The following is a 23,258-nucleotide window of genomic DNA, read 5'->3' as shown; positions in this document are numbered from 1 at the left end:
GTTAAAAATGTAGAGTAAGCACAACAATATTCACCCATTTTGAATCATGAGTAGAAATTAGTCTTAATTATGGTTTTTAATATCCTCATATAACAAGGTTGATATTCACTCATCAACATTCACAATGATCTGAAAGTGATGCACCCACGGTTTGGTGCATGGATTAAGTGAAGCTGAAGTTCTCAGTCCTGAGGCTCGAAGGACATTTAGTACCAGAATGTCTCCTCACATCACTGGGAACACATGGGCAATACTCATTCTCAACCCAAAGCATTCTAATGCACACCATGTGAGTCCAGACAAGAACCAACACCAATATGTGCAGCCAATGAAGAGTCACTCTTGGGGGGGGAAAAAATCCACCTTTAGACAAAATGCTTTTATTGTCTACTCATCATTCTTTGTGATTTTTAACCCTTGTCTTCCTTGTTCTTATTTTGTTATCTGCATATGGTATTCAGATGACTGTGTACTTTGAGCTAACCTATCATGTTTTACTTTCCATTTTCTTTTGCTTTTCGTTTGCATTTTCTTCACAAGTCCGCATTTTGTTTTGACTTTTAACCCAGTTTCTCCTCTAACCCTGCTTCTTTTTTACTCTACCTGATAGAAACACTGATTAATCAGCCTCTGAATCACTCAAGACCTTTCCTGCGTCTTATTCTCCCATTTTAAAATTAGGCCTGGTTTTGGGCCATCTCGCTGTTCTCAGCATGGCTTTCCAGGCTAAATGCAAAGGACAGCTGAAATGACTTGTACTTAGGAGCTAGATCTGGCCCAAATCCCACCTCCTACTAGTTTGTGTCCTTGAGAAAGTCATTTAACCACCCAGATGCTCAATTTTCTCATTTAGAAAAGAGGGGCAATGACTCTCTTACCGAATATTTGTAGAAATTATAAATAAGCTGGCACAAAACTGGCATTCAAGGTATAATAGCAGGTATTATTACTGGGCAAGTAGAGAGGGCATTCATAAATCAAATAAAAGCTTGATAATGAAAATTTGGGGATTTCAAAGATGCATGTTATTTTTTTTAAAAAAATATTTTATTGATTTTGTACAGAGGAAGGGAGAGAGACAGAGAGTTAGAAACATCGATGAGAGAGAGTCATCGATCAGCTGCCTCCTGCACACCCCCCACTGGGGATATGCCTGCAACCAAGGTACATGCCCCTGACAGGAATCGAACCCGGGACCCTTCAGTCCCCAAGCCGACGCTCTATTCATTGAACCAAATTGGTCTCGGCAATGCATGCTATTTTTTGAGTTATTAGTTTGGATAATTAAAAATGGCTCAATTTTTGTCTTATTATTGAAACAAAAATTCTATTCAAAATGCATTTCAAGGTATCCTTCACAGGTCTACAAGCCAAACAAAAGGCACTAGGGAGAGTGAGGAGAAAGGTGATCCTAATATTCCGTTATTAGCTATATTTACCATCTTTATCAGGAGGAGGGAATTAAATTGGCGACATTTGGTCTGTAAAATTATAGACAATATGTCTATACATCACACAGCACAATTTAACATAATATTATATTTAAATGCCAACAACAGCTTACTTAGGTGCTGTGTGTTAATATTTTCATTCATGGCAATGGCTTTTTGAAAAATATTAGGAGGAAGTTTGCTTCCAGCGTTAAAGGTTTTGTGCTTAAGACCTTCAACTGCTGACAGGATTGCAGGGGATGACAAATTGAGCACGGTATCCTTGCTGCCCCAGATGACAATGCGGAAGGGACCACCTGCCCTGTGCTGTCACCACTCACGTCCCTGCAGAGGAACGCGGAGCCTCAAGTGGACCCCAGCGGTCTGAATCCCTGACAGGTTCTACCGATTACCCCTCACTCACGCTGCACAGTGAACACTGTATCAGGCTCTCTCAGCACAAACCCTGAGGCTTTTGCTAAAATTAACAAAACCAACATCCCCCCAAAGCAGACACTCCATATAAGTTGTAAATTAACAATAAAGATCAGCAGTGATATAAGCAAGAGGGAGATGCACCATACCTCTTCCTTGAACTTTCTGATCTTGTGTTATCTATCACATAGTCAAGATAAATAAATGTGCGCTAATACTAGAAATAATTCCTATTTTTTAAAGTCTTTTAGAAACATTTCCCCCTGAAATAATTATCCTTTTAATGCTACTCTGCAGCTCCAAGTTATGACACATTCATTGGAACAGTTCAGAGATCATTAGTTGAAACTAGCAATGGGCTATCTGATAGTAAAGTAATTCCTGGAGAAAATGAAGTAGCAAGAAACTCATAGGGTCTCAGACTAATCGTACTTGGCCCTTTAATCTGCTAATAGCAATGAGAACAGAAATGATCACAGAATTGTAAAGCATCAGAGAACTCCCAGATGATGCAAAGGGTAAACTGAGTGGGCACAGCTGTTCTGAACCAACAGACTGACACAGGGGTACAGTGTAATTGTCAGAGGAGCCTGGATGGGATGGTGATATGTGCTCCCTTCACATTTGCCAGGTTTTTTTTTAAATTCATTAATTTATTTAGTTTTTTATTTTCCTTAGTTAAACCAAGTGGACACTCAGTCCTAACAGAACTATTAATTTTGCAGTGATATCTTTTCTCTTTGGCTTACACACGCTATATTGCGAAGTCAGGCCATTTGGCAATTCTGCCAGAAATTAATGAAACAGACAAAGCAGCCCCTTAAACCAAGCTGTGGCAGCCCCATTCTTCCTGGGAGCTTTGGAAGGAATTTATTAGAGGTGAAGTGAAAGGTTTTGCAGATAGAATATATCTCAATATATAGAAGAAGACCCTCTTAGCAACTGCATTACAAGGAAGAAGTATAAATAAATTAGTAACTTGTTGTCAGAGAATGCACTTTGGGGTGTTTTACTCTTGACCTGGTCTCTCTTGGCAATTTAGATCAGGACTAAGATTTTGGAGACTAAGATCACAAATTCCAGACTCTCCAAACCCCGTGCCCCACATATTCCCTCCCTCCCTCCTTATCTCCCTCCCTCCCTATCTCCCTCCCTCCCTTCCTCCCCCCCTCCCTTCCTCCCTTTCTCCTTCCTTTCTTTCTTTCTTTCTTTCTTTCTTTCTTTCTTTCTTTCTTTCTTTCTTTCTTTCTTTCTTTCTTTCTTTCTTTCTTTCTTTCTTCTCTTCCTTCCTTCCTTCCTTCCTTCCTTCCTTCCTTCCTTCCTTCCTTCCTTCCTTCTTCTTTCCTTTCCTATTTCCACCATTCTTTAATAATTGCCTATTATGTGCAAGGGAACTAGAGTTACTGAGGTTAAAAATTGTAAAATGAATAATTCTCCTAAAAGTAGATCTTTATAGATAAAATGTAGTGACCGAAACACTGGAGTTAGCTATTTCATCAGTTATTATTTGTGTGACTCCTGTCCAGCTAACCTGCCTCAGTAATCTCAGTGTAAAACTGAGACATCTCGGGGTGGCTGTGAAGTGTGAGAAAAGTCTTCAGCTATAACACCGCACACAAATATATCATACTGTTACTGTTAGTAATGGTTGAATAGGGGTCAAAGAGAAGCTAAAACATTTCTGCTCAAGCTCTGAAATTCTATATAATCAAGTATCAAATGTTGTTTGTTAGCGAATTATTGTTCTGTGAAATATGAAGAGAGATGGTCTAATTTGGAAGGGTAACCACTGCATGATTGTCAGCAGTAATCAATAATCTACTCAATTTAAACTTCATCACAACTGCTTGCCCTAAAACTGCCTTTAAAAATAAATGGAAAAACAATTCATGTTAAAAGAAAAAGAAAACCTAACATCTTAATTATTTTCACCTTTCAAAAAATCCACATAATTCTTTAATATTTCTGACTGAACTTGCCAGTTATAGGAATTAAGCTCACTCATAATATTGTGTTATTTCAACAGTTTAAACCAATAAAATATTTTAAAAAAAACAAACACTATGACATACATAGTATAACTTAACATTGGGGAAATCATCTTTGACTGCATACTTTTAAAAATATATGGACTATTGTAACTGTATGACTAACCTGATGATAAAAGCAGTTATTAAAAATCTACCTTTTAAAAATATCCTACAAGTGTTGGCGAGGTTGCGGAGAAAAAGGAACCCTCGTGCACTGCTGGTGGGAATGCAGACTGGTGCAACGACTGTGGAGAACAGTGTGGAGTTTCCTCAAAAAACTGAAAATGGAACTCCCATTTGACCCAGTAATCCCACTCCTAGGAATATATCCCAAGAAACTAGAAACACCAATCAGAAAGGCTATATGCACCCCTATGTTCATAGCAGCACAATCTACAATAGCCAGAATTTGGAAACAGCCTAGGTGCCCCGTCAGCAGATGATTGGATTAAAAAACTGTGGTACATCTACAAAATGGAATACTATGCTGCCATAAAAAAGAAGGAATTCTCATCATTTGCAGCAACCTGGATGGAATTGGAGAACATCATGCTGAGTGAAATAAGCCAATCAATGAAAGAGAAACACCACATGACCTCACTCATTTATGGATAATAAAGAACATTATAAACTGATGAACCAATAGAGACAGTGGAGCAATGGGCAGACTGTCAAATTGCGGTGGGGAGGGGAGGGAGATCTGGGGGAGATAATAGATCAACTGAAGGACTTGTATACATGCATATAAGTATAACCAATGGACATAAAACTCTGGGGAGGGAGGGTATGTTTGGGAGGAAAGGAGGGGGGCAAAAAAAATCAATAAAATATATTTTAAAAAATAATAATAATAAATAAATAAATAAATAAAAATATCCTACATAATAAAAATTTACTATGACGTGCACTAACCACCAGGGGGCAGATGCTCCAACTGGTAAATTCACTAGCTGCCTGGCTGATCATGATTAAGCAAGACAGGCTGGACATGCCCTGGAGCTCTCCCTCAGTCCCTCCCTGGCTGGCCAACCTCCCATGTCCCTCCCCAGCCTGATCATGCACTGGTGGGTCCCTTGGCCTGGCCTGTGCCCTCCTGCAATCTGGGATCCCTGTGGGATGTGAGAGAGCCAGTTCTAGCCTAATCCCACAGGCCAGGCCAAGGGATCCCACTGCTGCACAAATCCGTGCACCAAGCCTCTAGTCGCAGGGGTCTTCAAACTACGGCCCGCGGGCCACATGCGGCCCGCAGAGGAGTCTGATCCGGCCTGCCAGTTTTTTTGGGCAGTGAGCGCAGCCAAGGTGTTACAGTAGGAATTAGTAGTTCATATAGTCCGGCCCTCCAGCTCTCTGAGGGACCGTGATCTGGCCCGCACTTTAAAAAGTTTGAGGACCCCTGCTAGTGTGTATGTGTGTGTGTGTGTGTGTTTGTATACATACACACACTGAGTGGCCAGATTATTATGATCCCTGAATGCATAATAATCTGGATATATATATATATATATATATATATATATATATATATATATATGAGGCCTGGTGCATGAATTTGTGCATGGGTGGGTCTGCCCAGCCTGGCCAGGGGAAGGAGAACGGGCAGTTGGCTGGCCTGCCTGCTGGTCTGGTCGAACTGCTGGTCGAGGGGGCAATTTGCATATAAGCCTTTTATTATATAGGATATATACTGAGTGGCCAGATTATTATGCAATCAGAGATCATAATAATCTGGCCACTCTGTGTGTGTGTGTGTTTAGTTCATATACATAGTATATATATATATATATATATATATATATATATATATATATATGTATATGAACTAAACACACACACACACACACACACACACACAGAGTGGCCAGATTATTATGGGGCAGTGAGCGCACTTTATATATATGACTATTATTATGGGGCAGTGAGCGCATCCATATATATGACTATATATATATATATATATATATATATATATATATATATAGTCATATATATGGATTATGTATATGAACTAAAAATTAGGAGTTAATTAAGTGTTCTTTGTTCTATTGCTAAATATCTTAGCTCAAAATCACACAATATTTCCTGTAGAAGGCTAGGCTTTTGCTGCTCAAGGCAGGCTAAAACAATAATGCTGGAAAGGAAGGCTGACTCTCTTGCTTGTTTTAAGTGGTGTTTTCCTTATCAGTGAGCAGACAGCAGACAGCAGAGCCATTACACAAATGCAAATTGCTGATAAGAAGTCACTCTATTCTTCTTTGACCATTAGCAGGAATTAGCATGATTGTACAGTGTTTAACCCAAGGAGCAATCACTAGATCCTGTCCTCCCTAAGAGAATGAGTCTTTTATGAGCAGTTTTTAGGACAATTCTTAATGATCTACTTGTAGGACATTAAACTAACTCTGCAGTTTTCTCAATGAAATGTAAAAGTTAACTTTTTTTTTATGTTCCAATATACAACTGCCACTCACTGCAACATTTCAGGTGGTTGTTTTTAAAACCTTACCTGTGAGATCTTCAATGGCTATGGGTTTAGAAATCTGCATGCTTTCTCACTCTTTGATCTCTCAGTTTAAACAATCTGAAATTATTATTTTTGCTTTGGATACAGCTCTTCTGCAATAACAAGCTGGACACTTAGAGCTCCCACTGGCCAGAAAGTGCTTCTGTGGCTCCTGCAAATGAAGCTCTGGAGCAGAAGCCGAGCGGAAACACTGTGCTACCTATTGCAGCTTCTACAGATGCCATGGGAGTGGCACTAGTTTTCCAAAGGGAAGATTTGGAGCCAGAGGCAGAAACTACTCAAGCACTGTCATTCTGGGTTGACAGCTTTTTTTTCCTGAGTAGTAATTTAATGCTATGCTGAATAGCAAATAGGTACTTGAAAAGGAGAACAGAAGTGACAGGGGAAGATAAAAGAAACCTGTGCTCACTTGGAGGTTCTTTGAGTCAATATTGTGATTTAAAGTAGCATACTATAGTCCGGCCTGTGTGGCTCAGTGGTTGAGTATCAATCTATGAACTAGGAGGTCACAGTTCAAGGTTCAATTCTTGGTCAAGGCACATGCCTGCGTTTTAGGCTCGATCCCTAGTAAGGGGCATGCAGGAGGCAGCCAATGGATGATTCTCTCATCATTGATTTTTCTATTTCCCTCTCCCTTCCTCTCTCTGAAATCAATAAAAATATATTTTTAAAAAAACAAACTATCTCCTTGGTCCTCTACTGAACACTGCTAAAGACATAAAAAAAAAAAAAAAAAAAAAAAAAAAAAAAAAAAAAAGCCAGGGATAGATCATGATGTGATCATTAATGGAACCAGAACTTTCTAAAGAAGAATTAGGACATCACACTTTATGGAACTAAGGTGGAAGTTCTTAGAGGTTTGTAGACTACCACCTACAAGATGAGTATTGTCCAAAGAATAAGTTAACACTAAGACCATGAAGATTAAATGGTTTAAACAATAAATTTGGGATTTGGAATAATTTAAACACACACAGAATGGGGGACTAGAAAGAAACTTCACATATTTCATAGTTTATCCCATATCTCAAAAGAATAATTCTGTGGTCTTTAATAAAGTACCTGTAGCTAAGACTTCACAAAAGTACACAGGAAAGACTGCTTAAGGCCACACAAGAGAATCAGGAAATGCTTGTTTTCTGTTTTATTAAATGATTTGGGGGCTGAAGCTGGTTAATCAGATTGCTTCTTGGTCTCTCTCTCACAGGCTCTCTGGACACACCCTGACATTATTCTTCCTTCTTCAGCAGAATAAAAAGTGACCTTTGGGAATTTCTCCTCATAAAATGAAATTATAATTTTTGTTATAACACTGATCTCATTTGTAACTAAACAGAAAGCAGAGTCTTAGGTTCCCAGCAGTCGCTGAGCAAATGATATGGTACCATTAGATAGTATTATCCTTAGAAAAATAAAATTGTCAAGAAAGGTTATTTTTCCATCATACAAGTTGTTATTCATTTTCTTTCTTTTCTTTTTTTCTTTTTTTCTGTCCTGACAGCGCATTTCACTCCTGACCCAGTGTAATTGGTGTAGTCTGATGCTTCTGAGAGCAACATCTCAGTGCCATAAATGCCTTGTAGGATGCCATGGCTTTTCTGAAAAAGAGGAAGAGTCTCCTCCCACAGTGGATCACTAATTGGGTAAAGTTACAAGAAAGCTACATTTTGTTCCTTACAAAGGAAATAATCTAAAAGCCAAACTCCAGAACTGCAGTCCTGCTAGACATTTTCTACTAATCACTGACAGTTTTATGAGTCTTAAATTTCCATAGCTGGGAGTCGACAAAGTTTCAAGCTGTCTCTTGAATCTTTTTTCCATCAATATCTATCCTAAAAAATTAAAATTCACCTAACCTGCAAAGCAAGTATTAGCAGTCCATGTGAAGGGCTTAATTTAATATACAGGGTATCTCAAAAGATGTCTATAACTCAATTCTGAAAATAAAATGTATTTTAACAAACACTGCCTTAATAATTATTCAATGTGTGCATGCACATTTTTTGGGATACCCTATGTTAATAGATCTCCTCAAATTACATTAGAAGGCACACATTCTTTACTGTACTCTGCGTTTTCTACCAGTATCAATTTTTTTGGGAGAAGGTTGTGTCAATGTATAATAGAAAATGTTCATCTTGTCACTTTCCAAATCAGTCAACTGTTCTGAGGACCCAACAGAACAAAGAGGACTGATCAAAGATTGAGTCATTTGGTGAACTCTAATTTAGAAATGGAAGTAGATGAAAGGTCAAAATATAGAAACTCTAAGGCAAATTCATTTAAAAAATTTTGTAAAATTGTGGCATGGCCAAAAATAACAGCCATATGGTCATTTCAATGGATATAGAGTTTAACATTTGATGAGGTTAAAAACCTGTTTCTATAAAACCATCTGTCCAATATTCTTATCCCTAAAATCAAACTTGAATTTAATCAAACATCCAAATACAACTACTAATTTCTGGGAAGTGCAAAGGTCAGAAGAACATTATAATACACCTTGAAATACAATTGGCAAAAATCCAGATTATTCTATTATTCAAAATTGCTCTAACCAATAAGGTAGGAATAAAAATTTGTGGTACAACCATAGGAAACAAGAAGATAAAATAATCTATGATATGACTGAATATCACTTGCAAGAAAGCCCAATGAAATAAAGGGATTATATTCATAATTACAAAAGAAAATGTAAATCAAGTAGGCCCACCAGGTGTGAATCTAACAACAAATACACAGAATAGGTAATATAGTAAGAAGTGGAATTAGGTCTGTGCTTGGGGGAGGAGAAGGCATTCCATTAAAAGAGGCAGCAAATGAATTTGTGGAGATATAATAGAAAAATGAATGTTCTGTTCCATGAAAGGCAGCAATTATAATTTGGTTTATAAATACAACGGTGAAGCTAATGAAACTATACAATAATAATGCATCCATATCAGAGAAGTCCTTGATAAACCTGGTTGGAATGAATATCTACCATGGAGAGAGTTAGGTGTTTGGGTAGGTTCATAATTAATGGATTTTAGGGTCTATTTTCTAACCTTTAAAGGGGGAGAAAATGGAGATTAACAGTAAAGAAGCTATTACAAAGATCTAGGTAAGAGAGAAAGATTGCTCAAACTAGTACACTCATAATGGGAAAGGAATAGGGGCCCGTGTAAGAAATAACACAATTTTGTAGATATATTATATATGTTAGAATTAGGTAGGAGCTAAATGCTGGAGCTCATTTGCATTTCACACCTTGCATCCCACCTCTTTCTAAGGCATTCAAACTGCTTAACACAGTTTCCTCATTACTCTCTATGCAGTCTAGGAAACACCCATGGTAGCCAAGGGGTGAGGCCCATTCTCAATATTCAATACTCCATTGCATAGTGAAGTGAAAACGTCTACGTTACACCCAAGTCACATGATGGTTTTCTCAGTTGACTATACCACATGCCTGTTGATATAAAGACCCCACTGAGAATAGATAGTGCCAAGGTTACACAGATGCTCAAGGCAGGGATGTCCCTAAAATGATTTTAGATAAATAATTAATCTAAACTTTCAATATTTTGCATAAAGAAGCCTCCATCAATGTGTAGGACAATGAGGTCTAGAAAATACAGATCCAATCTCCCCAGTGTCCCAGGTTTGGGCAGGTCTTGATCAGTGGCTCTCTAACACAGGAGCTTGGATATTATTTCTTAGACTGTCACCTCTGCATCTCTAAAACACCATATTGCCTTCTGCTACATACCATTAGCTGAATTACTGCAATTCTAGCTTTGTGTGATGGTCCTGAACATAAATAGCCAGATTCTGTTTCCATAAGCACAACATTTTCCTCGCTGAGGTGAAAGGTTACTGCATATAAAGGAATGAAGCAGTAAAAGCATGTTCAAACATATGAATCTTGCTCTGCAACACTTGGCTAATTTCAGTCCGCATATTTTCCCAGAAGTCCCAGGAGTTCTCTTTTCCCAGGTTCGTGATCAGAATAGCAAAACGCCCCTCATCGTAACGTGATGTGTTATTAAATGTGTATCTGCAGGTTTCAGGTTCCCAGCACAAATTCTAGTAACCAAGTAACACATGGAAATCTAACTTTTTTTTCTAATACACTTATTGTCATTTACACATAACCAGTCTGAGCAGGAATAAAACAAGGTTTTGGAGAAACACATCATTTTAAATGCTTCATCTCAAGAAAAATTTGCCCTGCCCCAAAAGGACTAAGCTAGACTCATAATATTTAGTTCATAACAGGTTTTGATTCTCTAAAGAGCATATACATTTTAGAGATGGAGGCAGTGGAGGAGGTAATATTATAAGCAAACCCTATGCCTTTATAGGCAGTGGGCCAAAATGATAAATTAGCCTCAACTACATTATGCATAAAGCTTTCCTTAAGCCTTTGTTTTTAGTCGTTGTTTTGAATTTCTGGGCCTCTATATTCCTACCTAACAGGCACCTGTTTTTCTACTGTTGGCATTAAAACGTACTATTCAATGGAAACAGACAGGTGTACACTTTGAACTCATTTTTATAAAATACACAATATTTTTTAAAAACTAGAGCCATGTGCTCAGCATCTTACTCTCATCATCTGGCCTGGCTGTTTCATGTCTATACATCATTCATTTGTTGGAAGAACTCAATAGAAATCATCCTGCTTATACTTAAAACTAGAAAAGGCCATGTTGAATCACATCCTTAAAAAAATGTCGAGGTCAGGCTCTTGCCTGGCTATTTTCCTGAGCTGCCAGAAGCAGGGAATGTGAAGAAGGTCCACGCATAAGCTCTTAGTTAGAATTTATTAGTTTCTTTTCTGGTGGCGATATATCTATCTGTGTATATGGACTAATAAAACACTTCTATCTCCTGGAGCTATCGTAATTCAACATGGCTGAGGTCTTCCCTTTTTAAAACATAAACCATTTTTGTAGACACTGCAAGTATGTGTTTAGTACAGATCTTGGTTCTCTCCATTCATCACTGGGCTGCTACTTACCCACAGGCTAATGAAGAAAACAAGTTAAAGCGGGGGATCATGACTGTTCAGCACACCAGCTGAAAGGGAACCATGGCTCTGCAAAGCCACCTAAAAATCAAAGCACTGTATCCTAAGCACTTTACCTAATTAATTCCTCATATTCCCATACAGGACTCAAGTGTCTTCAGTTAAGATTTGTCATTTATTCTAAAGCTTTCAAGACATCCAATACTTTGCAACACCTAATGTTACGTCTAGTAAAAATAAAAATAAAATAAAAAAATAAAATTGCACTGGTATTCTGCTCAACTAGACATTGCCAACACCTACTGAGAATGTTCCAGGTCAGAAACTGCAGTATCTATAAGTTCTTTGATGTATCTTATATGCATAGATCATGGACACGGGCAATAATGTATAATGAAGACCTGGGGGGGTGTGGGTTGGGGCTGGGAGGTGGGGGGGGGAGGAGGAGAAAATGGGAGATATCTGTAATACTATCAACAATAAAAATATTAAAACAATTAAAAAAAAAAAAAGAAACTGCAGAATCCAGTGCCCACCACAATGGGGAGACATGTGCAGTTAGTTAGCTCCTGTACTGAGGGAGAGTTTGCAGATGACAGGCAACTTCTTGTTCTGTTTCTAGGCAGAAAACAAGGTCTTCCTTGGCAAGAGTTTTTGTTAATAAGAAGAAACCAGACCTCTGACCCTAGTCTTTGAAAACGTCTGGTTTATTCATGGCTTTCCCCTTAAGAAATCCTTACTTCTGAAGAATTTTGGAATACGGAACACTTTTGTTGACAGAGTCAGAGATTTTTCTTGGTTACACACCTTTTTGGAGTGTTGGACACAATCGTAGGGATGTAACTGTCTTTTCATAGCCAATAGACACAGGTGGTGACATTTCCTGTTAAGACCCCCCCTAACCTTACATTTTAATGACCGATGTTATATACTAGAAACTCTAATGCCAGTATTTTTCTCAAAGTCTTAAGAACTCAGGAAAGTGAGGCATTGTTCTATAGAATCTACACAAGTTTCTGAAATTAAATGGAGTAATAAAAAAAGGATCTTAATTACTAGACAGATGTGGCAAGAATTCAGCAATCCTTCATTGTCCCTCATGCTGTTCTCCATTAAAAGTTTATGAGAGTCTGTTGAATGGCTACATGGATCCCTCACAGCCATTGGACTGTGCATAAGGCATATGCTTGGGGAGCCAACTCCCCACATGCAAGAACTTTTCATACACGTGTGTGTGTGTGTGTGTGCGCGCGCGCGCACCTGTGTGTTCATGCCTGTGCTAATGCATACATGCATGTGTGCCTTTGACTGTGGCTTACCTTACTTGGGAAAATCAAACTGCACTCTGTCACCCATTGACTGTAAGGCTGCTTTAGATTCGTCAGTGTCTTTGTTTGTTTGTTTTTGTAAAAGAAATGATAGGAACTGAAGGATCATTGGTAAGTAAGGAAAGTAGGCTATTTTGTCCTTAACTAAATCTCATCCTTTCTGTAATTAAAAGCCCTTTTCATAGAGCTAGAAAAGTGCCATGACATCCCAGAGTTTCTCCCCCCTTTTTTGTAGACTTTTTGTTTGTTTTAGTCTCATCACTTGATATTAATTCATTATAAAGTAAAAATAATTTTAAGTGGACTGAATATCAGTGAATTCATTAGTTAACAATATTACTAGAATATATGATTATTATTTAGTTTTTTTTAAATTCAATTTTATCCTTTGATAAATTCAATCCTCCAAATATACACTTGGTAATTTTGTCAGTTTTCATTTTTGCTTGTGTGTTTGTTTGCTTTGAAGACTTGAAGACCATTTCATCTGTGAATTATTTTAGTTGTAAATGACACATTTTAGTTGTTCAAAGGTGAACAAGCAGAACACATGGGTGAACAGATGGAAATTATAAATGAAAGCAGAGTGTCAAAATATTTCTTCTGAAGTCAGAACGAGGCATTGGCAAACCCATAGCAATATCTACAGAAAATGCTGGCTGTACATATTTAAAAATAAAAAGAACTTACCCAGAATGACAGAGAAAAACTAAACAACAACAGCAAATAATGTAGTGTGATGAAGGATGTGTGGGGGAGAAGGAGACAATAGAAAGTATGTTGGCACTGTGAAAACTTAGCTCTTCTGGGACCTCACTGTGAATCTGAAGTTCAATTCAATTAGGGAGGTCTGGGTGATTGTGATGTATTGAGACACTCATATGAGGGTCTACAGCTACTGGAAGGGCTTCTGATGCTAACGTGAAAGGCGGTTACTTTCCTCTACTTGTTTCTTCCTGTTGAATACACCATATCCCTTGGGCTGAAAATTTCCGTTTATGGTAATGTCTAGCTTCAAATCCTAACAAGAAGTTTGAGTTTCCCATGCAGAACTATAACAATGGTGACATGGCAACAAAGCAAGTTACAGACATTGAAAAATTCTCATTAAAGTCAACCTGTTAAATGGACAATGTATTCTATGCCTCTGGAATCACAGCCTCTAGATGAGACAGGTAGAATAAGTATTCTAATATATATAAAGAGCTAGGTGGCGTCATGACCAAATGGGTGACTGGTCACTATGAAGTGCACGGAGCACCTCTAGGTCCTCCCTCTGCCTCAGCCCTCGAGCAGCTAACCATGATGGGGGGCTAGTGGCAGGGTGGGATTGGGTACTGTTGAGTGGCAGTGTTGTGCTGCTTTGCAGGGTGGCTGTGAGGGAGCTTAGCAGAGCAGTCACCCAGGCTGCAGTGAATTTTGCTAAGCAGTCACAGGGCAGGGGAGTTTTGAGGAGCAGTTGTGGGGTAGGGGAGTCTTGGGGGCGGGGGGAGTTTTGTGAAGCATCTGGGGGTAGGGAGCTTTGCATAGCATTGCAGGGTGGCAGAGGCCATGCTGTGGAGGCCAGGCTAGGCCTATGGGCCCTAACTGTACACAATTTTATGCACTCTGGGCCTCTAGTACTAGTTCATAAAGGTCAAAAGAGAGACAGTGACCAAGTAGGAAGTGAGGTATGTCTTCTGACTTGTGGGACTAGTTCTCTGGGCTAAGTACAACACTTCTGACCATCTTAGCAACCCTGAAAAAGAAGTCATGAATAAATGTATTTGATAAATATATTCCTTAATTCTAAAGTTAAGAAATATATTTATTAAAATGTTTGCTCTATTTTACATGAAACTCAGAAACTATGCATAGCCCAAGGTCAGACAGAACAAAGTCCCAACTATTCTTAGATCACTGAACTTGAGGAGCAGAGGTCCAGACAGAATCAATCCATCATTATTGTAAGTGATTGCAAGAACTACCTACCAGGGTGGCATTCAAGTCTTGACTGTACAACCCTAAAAATAATCAGGGACATTTTCTAATGAAAATAACAAAGAGAATGTGCCCTCAATGCTCAATTAAAGTTGATGACTTAATGAGGTAAAAATGATGTGTTCTAAGTTAGATAAGAAGTAATCATTTTTATGAGGATGACATAGATCTGTACTGATTCCACATTTAGTGCTTGCTATGTGTAGCATTTCTAATTCCCCTGGCATAATTTAGAATAAGAGATAAGTTTCCTAAAAAAATTTTTTTCAGAAGTTGAAGAATATGCACAGGCAGTTGCTGCCAACTAGCAAAAGACTGCTCAAATCCCCAACACACTTCTCTCAATCCTTATATCCAACTCTTTGTTAAAAAAAAACAAAAAACAAAACAAAACAACAAAAAGGCTGCCTTATTAACCTGTCTAAAGCTACTAAACTGTTTACAGGCCATTCCCACTAAATATATCATCCAAAATGAAACTTAAATTTAAAAATAAAAAAAATTAAATCATACTATCTTCTTTACTTAGGATAGAAATTGCCCCTTTCTGTCTCAGAAGCATTAGAGTCAGAGAGCCCATCTTGATTCTTTGACATGCTAGAAGATCTACAAAGTACTGTTTGGCATATGGTTTCTACAAAGTGCAGCATACTGAACCATCAGAGTCATTATTGGCTCAAAGAGCGAAGTATAAGGAAAAGGGTCGCTACTTTCTCAGGTGAATTTTTTTGCCCAATATGCATCATACCTTGAAATCTTAAAAATCACTGTCATCTTTCTGGGAATACGATAAAAATTCTGCTGTCTTTCTTATTACAGGAGAAATAAACCCACCCTTTTTCAGTAGTCATATTTCTAGAAACACAACCCATCCTAAAATATATCCCAAATGAAGCAAAGAGTCAAAGTCCAAAGAGGCATGCTAAATATGCTCACAATTACCACTTCCACTGAGCATGCTGTCTATTCTGTTCTGGCTTTATGGTGATCTTCAAGGTAGGTTGAGGGAAAACCACAAAAGAAATAAGAAGCAGAGAGAAAAGGCATGATGGCAAAGAGGGAGGAGTTCTCTGCATACTATATTTTCTTCTTAAGCACTTCCTCTTTATATAAAATATCTACTTTATCTTTTTCTTCATAAGCTTATCTTCTGAAGTAGAAATCAGATTCACCTAAGACAGTAGGTATCTGGCATTGATGATGTTTGTAATAAATTGGAAAGGTATGTCTTTTGCTATTATTTTTTCTGATCTTCCCCTTTTTCTGAGGGGAAATAAATGCTGAAGAAAACTCAAAAGTTATCTACATGATAAAGGCAATATAATTCTTAGCAAAGAACAAGAAGAGCCATAGTCATTAAGTACAGTGTGCCAGATATTCCAGCCTGTAGTCATCACAACAGTCCTAAGAAATAGGTAACATTTTACCCTTTTCACAGGTGAAGAAACTGAGGCTGAAAGAGGTGAAATAGCAAGCCTTTGGTCTCAGTACAACAAACAATATGGAGAGAAATTCCGAGGCAGGTTGACAGCAAGGCTGACAATATATCCACTAACACATTCTCTCTCATGATTCTTTCATTCCTGAACTACACATCTGATATTGGAGTAAAAATTAAACAAACAACAACAAAATTGAAATTCTTTCCAAAGACTATTAGAGAAGCCATATTCTTCCTCCTTCCAGAAAGGTCACTTTCTGAATATCTGGCAGTGTTTGTAAACTGTATGTCAGGGAATGACTCTTACAATATTACTTTTAGATTATGCTTTCTTAGCAGAAGACAGGAGGCCAATGTTGGTCAAATGAATGCTATTTTTGTCTTAACTCAGGGAAAATGCTCAGTCCTTGTTATCCAGTATTCTATTTTTTGTTTCAGAATAAAATGATTACCATTTCAGTTAGCTTTCCTAAGAACTAGAAAACTAAATTTATCCTGAATAGTTCAGTCTAGAATAGGAAAGTTGTCAGAAATTTGTTGCAGGGTTGTAATAGATACAATTTAACTTCCATTCAAATTAGTATCATTTTCTTTTAAAAATACTTTTAGGAAAATAATTTAATTTAATGTATTAGTAATAAAAAAATTTAAAAAATGACCTCATTAGTTTTTATGAAGCAAAGTAGGAGAAATTTTGCATGTGCATATTGACGCATATGAAATAAAAATGCACTGAGTTAAAGACAACTTTGAAGAGTTATGACAGCAGGAACTATTCCAAATGAAATGCTAAATTTAGTTATGATGCCTGCACAATATTTAATATTTGCATAAGATCGCTGATTGACCTCAATGCAATATTAATACCACTAGTTCTTTTCATAACTGATTGTAGTCAGCAAAGAGATAGGAGAAAAAGAAAGAAAAATGTATGTTCATGAGAGATGCATATACATTACATAAGATGAAAAATTATTTCCAGTGACATGTGAAATGAGGTTCATTTTGTTGACTGGACATTTTCTTTAAACTCATTTTCATATAACATATAAATCATCCACAAGAAGGTTTGAAAAATAGGTCTTGTGGTAACACCCCTAATTGAAAGTTAAATCCTGAAAACCAATTAATTTAATTAAATGAGCAACTCTTAGCAGAACACTATTCTAAATCTAAGCTTTATTTCGGTTAAGTTACATGTTAAGGGTCATCTAATCAGATTTGTTTTATATACTTATCCCTAAAAAAACAACAACAATGCTGCAAAGAGTGGCAGACATGATTAAAGTACTTACTGATGGCAAATGCCTACAGAATTAGAATTTATAAAATAGAGTTGATTTGCCTAATTTTCAACAATTGCTTCTCTATTCGGTAGACTTTTACTAATTTTTTATTCAGTTGACTGTACTAAGTCTTATCTTCACTTGTTTAAAATTTAAATATTGCAGTATAAGCCAGTGATTTGTTTAAAATAAGTTAAAGCTATGGAAGAAATCTGAGGATCATAGAATTTTATATTTATTTCTGCAGTCAAATAAGACAATGGAGGCACAGAGCAAAATGGTTATATAGTTTTTCAAACTATTTATGTGCGTGCAAGAGACATGACTAAAATATTGAACTTGGTGCTTTCAAAAGCATCATTAACATTTTTAGCTCAGCATCCTTTATTTCCTAAAAATAAGCAGTCAGTGTTGAGCAGAAATGCCAAGAAATCAATGAAAAGTAATTAGGAAGAGTGTTTCATGTCCTTGAGAAAAGCTTTGAAGGCAGAGAGGGAAGCTTTGGCACAGAGGCCAGTCAACATTCTTCGGTGGTTGTGTGTGTGTTTTTTGTGTTTTTTTTTCAAAATAAAAAGAAAAGGTGATCAATTCAATTACTTTATTAACAAGTCTCCATATAAATGTCAAGTGCCACTCGGGGCCATATTGCAGTTGATGTGGTTTTCCATTACAAAACCCGCAGTGGAAAGCTACCTTGGACAGCCAACTGCTATGTGCAGTATTAGATATACTCATGTGTGGTGGGCAACAGAGAAGAAAATCTAATTTTAACACTTAGTTGCTTTAATTGTTTCTATCATCTCTGAGGAAAGATATTGAGGGAAAGAAAATCATTACTGAGTGACTTCAATGTGCCAGGGAAAAAATATACATGACCTACCTAATAAAGCGCTCATAATAACCTGCAAATTCTGGATTATTTCTCCCACTTATCAGAAAGTAAACAATGTTTCAAAGAGATTAAAGAGTCGCCAGGGTCCTGCAGATGAAACATTTCAGTTGAGATTCAAACTCTGATTACAAAGTCCCTGTACTTTCCAAGAGCCCACTGAAGAATTTAAATGGTGGTTCTTATTATTTTTGAGGACCATACACTTCCTTCAGAATCTGGGGAATGCTGCAGCTTTTTGTTTACATGTGCAAATAAAAAAAAAAAAAGAACAGCATACAATTTTGTGATTTTATGGCTCCCCTCTTCTCTGAAGCCAACTCATAGTTACTCCATGGATCTCCAGTTAACAATTCTTTATGTGAGGTCGGACTCTGAAAGACGTTTGACTTCCAGAATTCAGAGTCCTTAATTCATGATTCCCTGAGACATAAGAGAAAAAGTTACCCCACCCCACCCCTGTTCATTATTGTTACTTGCATTATTTCAGAGGCCTTTCCCAATAATCTGTGTCAACTATATTAGAGGCAAATGTAAGATCATTTAAGAACATCTCCAAAATTATTGCAGATTATGATAGGATACAATAACATAAATTAGGAAATGAAACCTTATTTAGGAGGTGTTTTTATGTAAGTAAAATTTAACCTTTAGGAGTTTATGTCACTATGGCTTACAGATCAGCTATGATAATGAAAGAATATTTTATTTAAAAGGGCCCCCATAGCTTAAAAACAAACAAAAACCCACAAATCCTTTGACTTTACAACTTAAGAAGCTACTGGGGGTAGGGCAGGAAAGAAGAGGGTCTCTAGTTACTTAATAGTCGTAGACATTCTTATTTTAAAGCTTGGACTAGCAATATTCAAGATAGAAGCTCAATTTTCTGAGAGACCGCTGTGGTTATCAACCTAATGTCACTAAAAATTACATTCCTCCTAAAAGAAACAAAACACAAATATCATGAATTTTTAGACATATTTTTATTTATGTGTTTTTTGTTTTGAAGTACATAGCTTCAAAACACCAAGAAGCTGCATTTCAACCATTTTTATAATATAATTTTAATTTAAAACGTCAATGGTGAAATATTTTAACATTTAATATGGAAATTTATTCATATAATTCTAAATATTATTGGCCATGAAACATAAACAAGTGCAATTGCCTGAAGAGTTAAGGTAACACTTTATTTCACATTAAATTTCCTTGACACAATCTCTGACTAATTTTTTCTTTCTGAATTGCTCTGAACACAATTTTGAGGAAGCACTTTGCAATAGTGACATTTGCTCCTCCTGTCCCTCTCCGAAGAGAATGTTAAAAAATTAGATAGTCTAGCTCTTAAGTCTGTACAATTTTCTTATCCTAGACCATTATTATTACTGGTTTTAGGTAATATTTTGTTACTAATACTATTAGTCAATATAAATATAGCAGTGCATGCTTATTTAATAAAAATGTAATTGTAATTATGTTAGATCTAATCATTGGTTATGAATTATTCGAGGCTCGGTGCATGAAAATTCATGCACTGGAGGGGGGGTGGTCCCTCAGCCCAGCCTGCCCCCTCTCACAGACTAGGATTCTTCAGGGGCAAGAGGGGATCCAGTGATCAGAGGAAGGTGTTGCCCTCATCACATCTCTGTTGCTGCCATTGCTGGCAGTGCAAGCTTCGGCTGGCCCTGGTTACCTGAGCCTCGGGCAGCCCTGGGTGGCTGGACAGCAGCCATCTGAAGCTTGTCTGTGCCTTGGGCCAGCCCTGGGAGGCTGGGCAGCCACCATCCAAGGCTTGCCTGTCCCTCAGGCCGACCCTGGGAGGCTGGGGGCTGAGGGAATTGGGGGACTCCGGAGGCAGGTGTGCAGAGGGGCTAGGCCTGCCTGGGTGGGCCCAGTCATGCCATGTCCCTGCAGCCCCAGTGGGAATGAAGGGACCAGATGCCACCATCTTGTGGCTATGGGTGCTGCCATCTTTGAGGGTGTGGCAGTCAATTAGCATATTCTTTCCTTATTGGCTGTGGGCGTCACCATCTTTATGACAGCATGATGGTCAATTTGCATAGTCCCTCTTTATTAGATAGAATTCTTATTAACTGAATTGAAAAGTAATGAATAAGCATTTATCAAGTAATGAATAAGTATTGCATCTAAGCACAAAATGCACTTTACTTTAAAATGTATTTTATATGGATTAATTTTTATTTTTTCAGAACATTCTGATAATATTAGAATAAAAAATGGATTTTAAAAGTTTGTAAACTGAATAATTGAAATGACATTAACTTTGCTAATAATTCATTAGCATTTATCTATAAAGAAACAAATTCACTCCTAAAGCTTTCTTTCTATTGATTGCTTCTTCTACAAAATTAATTTTGACTATGAGCCTGAATAACCAACTGAATTTAAATTATAGATTTGAAACTAATATTTGATAAAATATTATTTGAGAAAATTTAAAATTCTAAAATGAAACCACCAATCCTTCATTAGGACTTCAATATCCAGGTTTTAAGGACTACTACAAAGGGATGTTTGAATCTTTTTGAGGGCCTACAACATTTATCATAATTAAAGACTAACATTCCTAAGTGAAAATGTTGGCCAAATTTTCCTTAAAGTAAATTATTGTTATTTTTATTTATTTGTTAGTCAACTGAGAATATTTTTCAATTAATTTTTAGGGAGAGTGGAAGAGAGAGGGAAAGATAGAGAGAAACATCAATGTGAGAGAAACACATGAATTGGTTGCCTCCTGCACAGGCCCTGAACAGGGCCTGGGCCAGGCAGAAGCCTGCAACCAAGGTATCAAGATACTCTTGACTGGAACTGAATCTGAGACTATCTGGTCTGCAGGTTGATGCTCCACCCACTAAGCCAAACAGGCTATGGCAATTATTATTATTTTATAAATAGAGGCCCGGATACAAAATTCATGCACTCAGCAGGAAGGGGGAGGGTGGTCCCTCAGCCTGACCTGTGCATTCTTACCATCCAAGAGCCCTCATGGGAGCCCTAGGGGAGTGGACCTAAGCCATCAGTCAGACATCCCTAATGCTGCAATGGAGGTGGGAGAGGCTTCCACCACCGCCGCCGCTGAGCAGCACTTCCCCTGTGGGGATTGAACTGAGACTGGCTCTCCAACATTCTCCGAGGGGTTCCAGATTGCAAGAGGGTGCAGGCAGTCCAAGGGACCCCACCTGTGCATGATCAGGGCCTGGGAGAGATGGGGAGGTTGGCCAGTGGGGGAGGAATTCTGGGAGGGCTCAAGGGCGTGTCTAGCTTGTCTCACTCAGTCCCAATTGGCTGGACCCCAGCAGCAAGCTAACCTACCAGTCAAAGCATTGCAGTTGAGCAGTCTTAGCATATCATTAGCATATAACACTTTGATTAGTTGAAAGGCCGACCAGTCGACTGGACACTTAGCATATTAGGCTTTTATTTTATAGGATTCTACAGTCTTCGGAAATGATAGCATACATACATACACTTATACAAACTCACACACTTCTTAAAGTTCTTAATTTTCAAGTTCAGCTTTTAAAAAAACCTATGTGCCCATCATACACAGAAGCCTTTTCCTAGCTGACTTGCTCTGTAGCATATAACGTAGTATCTCAGATAAATTAAGAAAGCTATCTTTCTTTTTAACTTGTTTCTCTACTCAGATATTCATGTCTCATTTACCTAGTAGTGCAAAGATAAATGAGAGAAGATATAAAATATTCAAATATGTCTATGCCTACATATGTATGATTTATTTGTAAATACAGATAACATTAATATATCCTGGCAAATTTCTCATCCAAGGTGTGCTTCTCCCAGAGAGTCACAGACCTTTAGTTTCACTGCCTTACTATTAGCTGAGGCCCATTAGAGGCAGATTTAGTATTTGTGAAACTGCTATATGAATTGAAACTTTGTTTTGAATTAATTTTATCAGTCCAGTTTATCTCATTTTGCTAGTTCATCTCTGCAAGCAAATTCCTCTTTACTTGACTCATATCCTTTACATTCATGGGTGTCTACTTTGTCCCTGTGGCTCAAAATCAAGCCAGTCTCTCCCCATCTTGTCCACTATCCACCCCTACATGTTTGGGTTCCTGACAGAATCCCATTCTATCTCCACCTCCTCTCCCCTCCCCCTGATTTATAGCCCAGACCTACACCTTTTATCTTTAATGATAAACTTGATATTCCCAGCTTGGACCATACTCTACTGCTTATCATTTCCCTGGCCGTCTGGCTCCCTCCACTCCTGACCACTTGTAAAACCATCTGTCTGACTCAGCCTCAGATCCTGGAAAAGGAAAGTCCTAGATTCTTTTCTTGTGTTTGGCTCCAGACTCCTTGTCTTGTGGGTTTCAAGAAGGAATGAGACTCCTGCCATTTAATAACTGATAGTCTCTTTCTGAAAAGTTAAAAGACACTCTATCAGGGCTCAGTTTCCTAGGAATACAGTTCCCTATCCAGCCCCAGATCCACTAGCTATCATGTCCCACTTGAAAACAAGACTGTTAGGTTTAGAGGAAAAAAACAACAACAACACAAAAACAAACAAACAAAAACACAGGACAACCAACTGAATTTGAATTTCCTATAAAATATTTTTTTAGTGAATGTATGTCCATGCAATATTAGAGATATACATAAACTAACACATGATAGATTGTTTATCAGTAATCCAAATTTAACTGGTTGTCCTGTAATTTATCAGGCCTGGCTAACAGTATACAGCATTTTTAGAGTTTCCTTTGCTAAGAGGATGTATAATCTCTTCCCCCAAACCCCGCTGCGCTTTCACTCTCTCTCTCAGTCATAAAAAGAAACCACGAGGACGTATTATTATTTTTTTTCATTCCTGCAACTGGATTTATAAAAAAAAGATTAGAACTACACACTAT

At 37.7% G+C, this 23,258-nt stretch overlaps 1 protein-coding gene across 10 annotated transcripts in view; it reads right to left on the bottom strand.

Moving 5' to 3' along the window:
• NRG1 (neuregulin 1) overlaps positions 1–23,258 on the bottom strand; it is a 203,756-nt gene that overhangs the window by 36,639 nt on the left and 143,859 nt on the right. The window lies entirely within an intron of this gene.

This window comes from Pipistrellus hanaki (genome assembly GCF_964339955.1).
Source record: "Pipistrellus hanaki genome assembly, chromosome: 3".
Lineage (NCBI taxonomy): Eukaryota > Metazoa > Chordata > Mammalia > Chiroptera > Vespertilionidae > Pipistrellus > Pipistrellus hanaki.
Note: the sequence above shows the minus strand (reverse complement) of the source record. Positions and strands in the feature narration are given on the sequence as shown.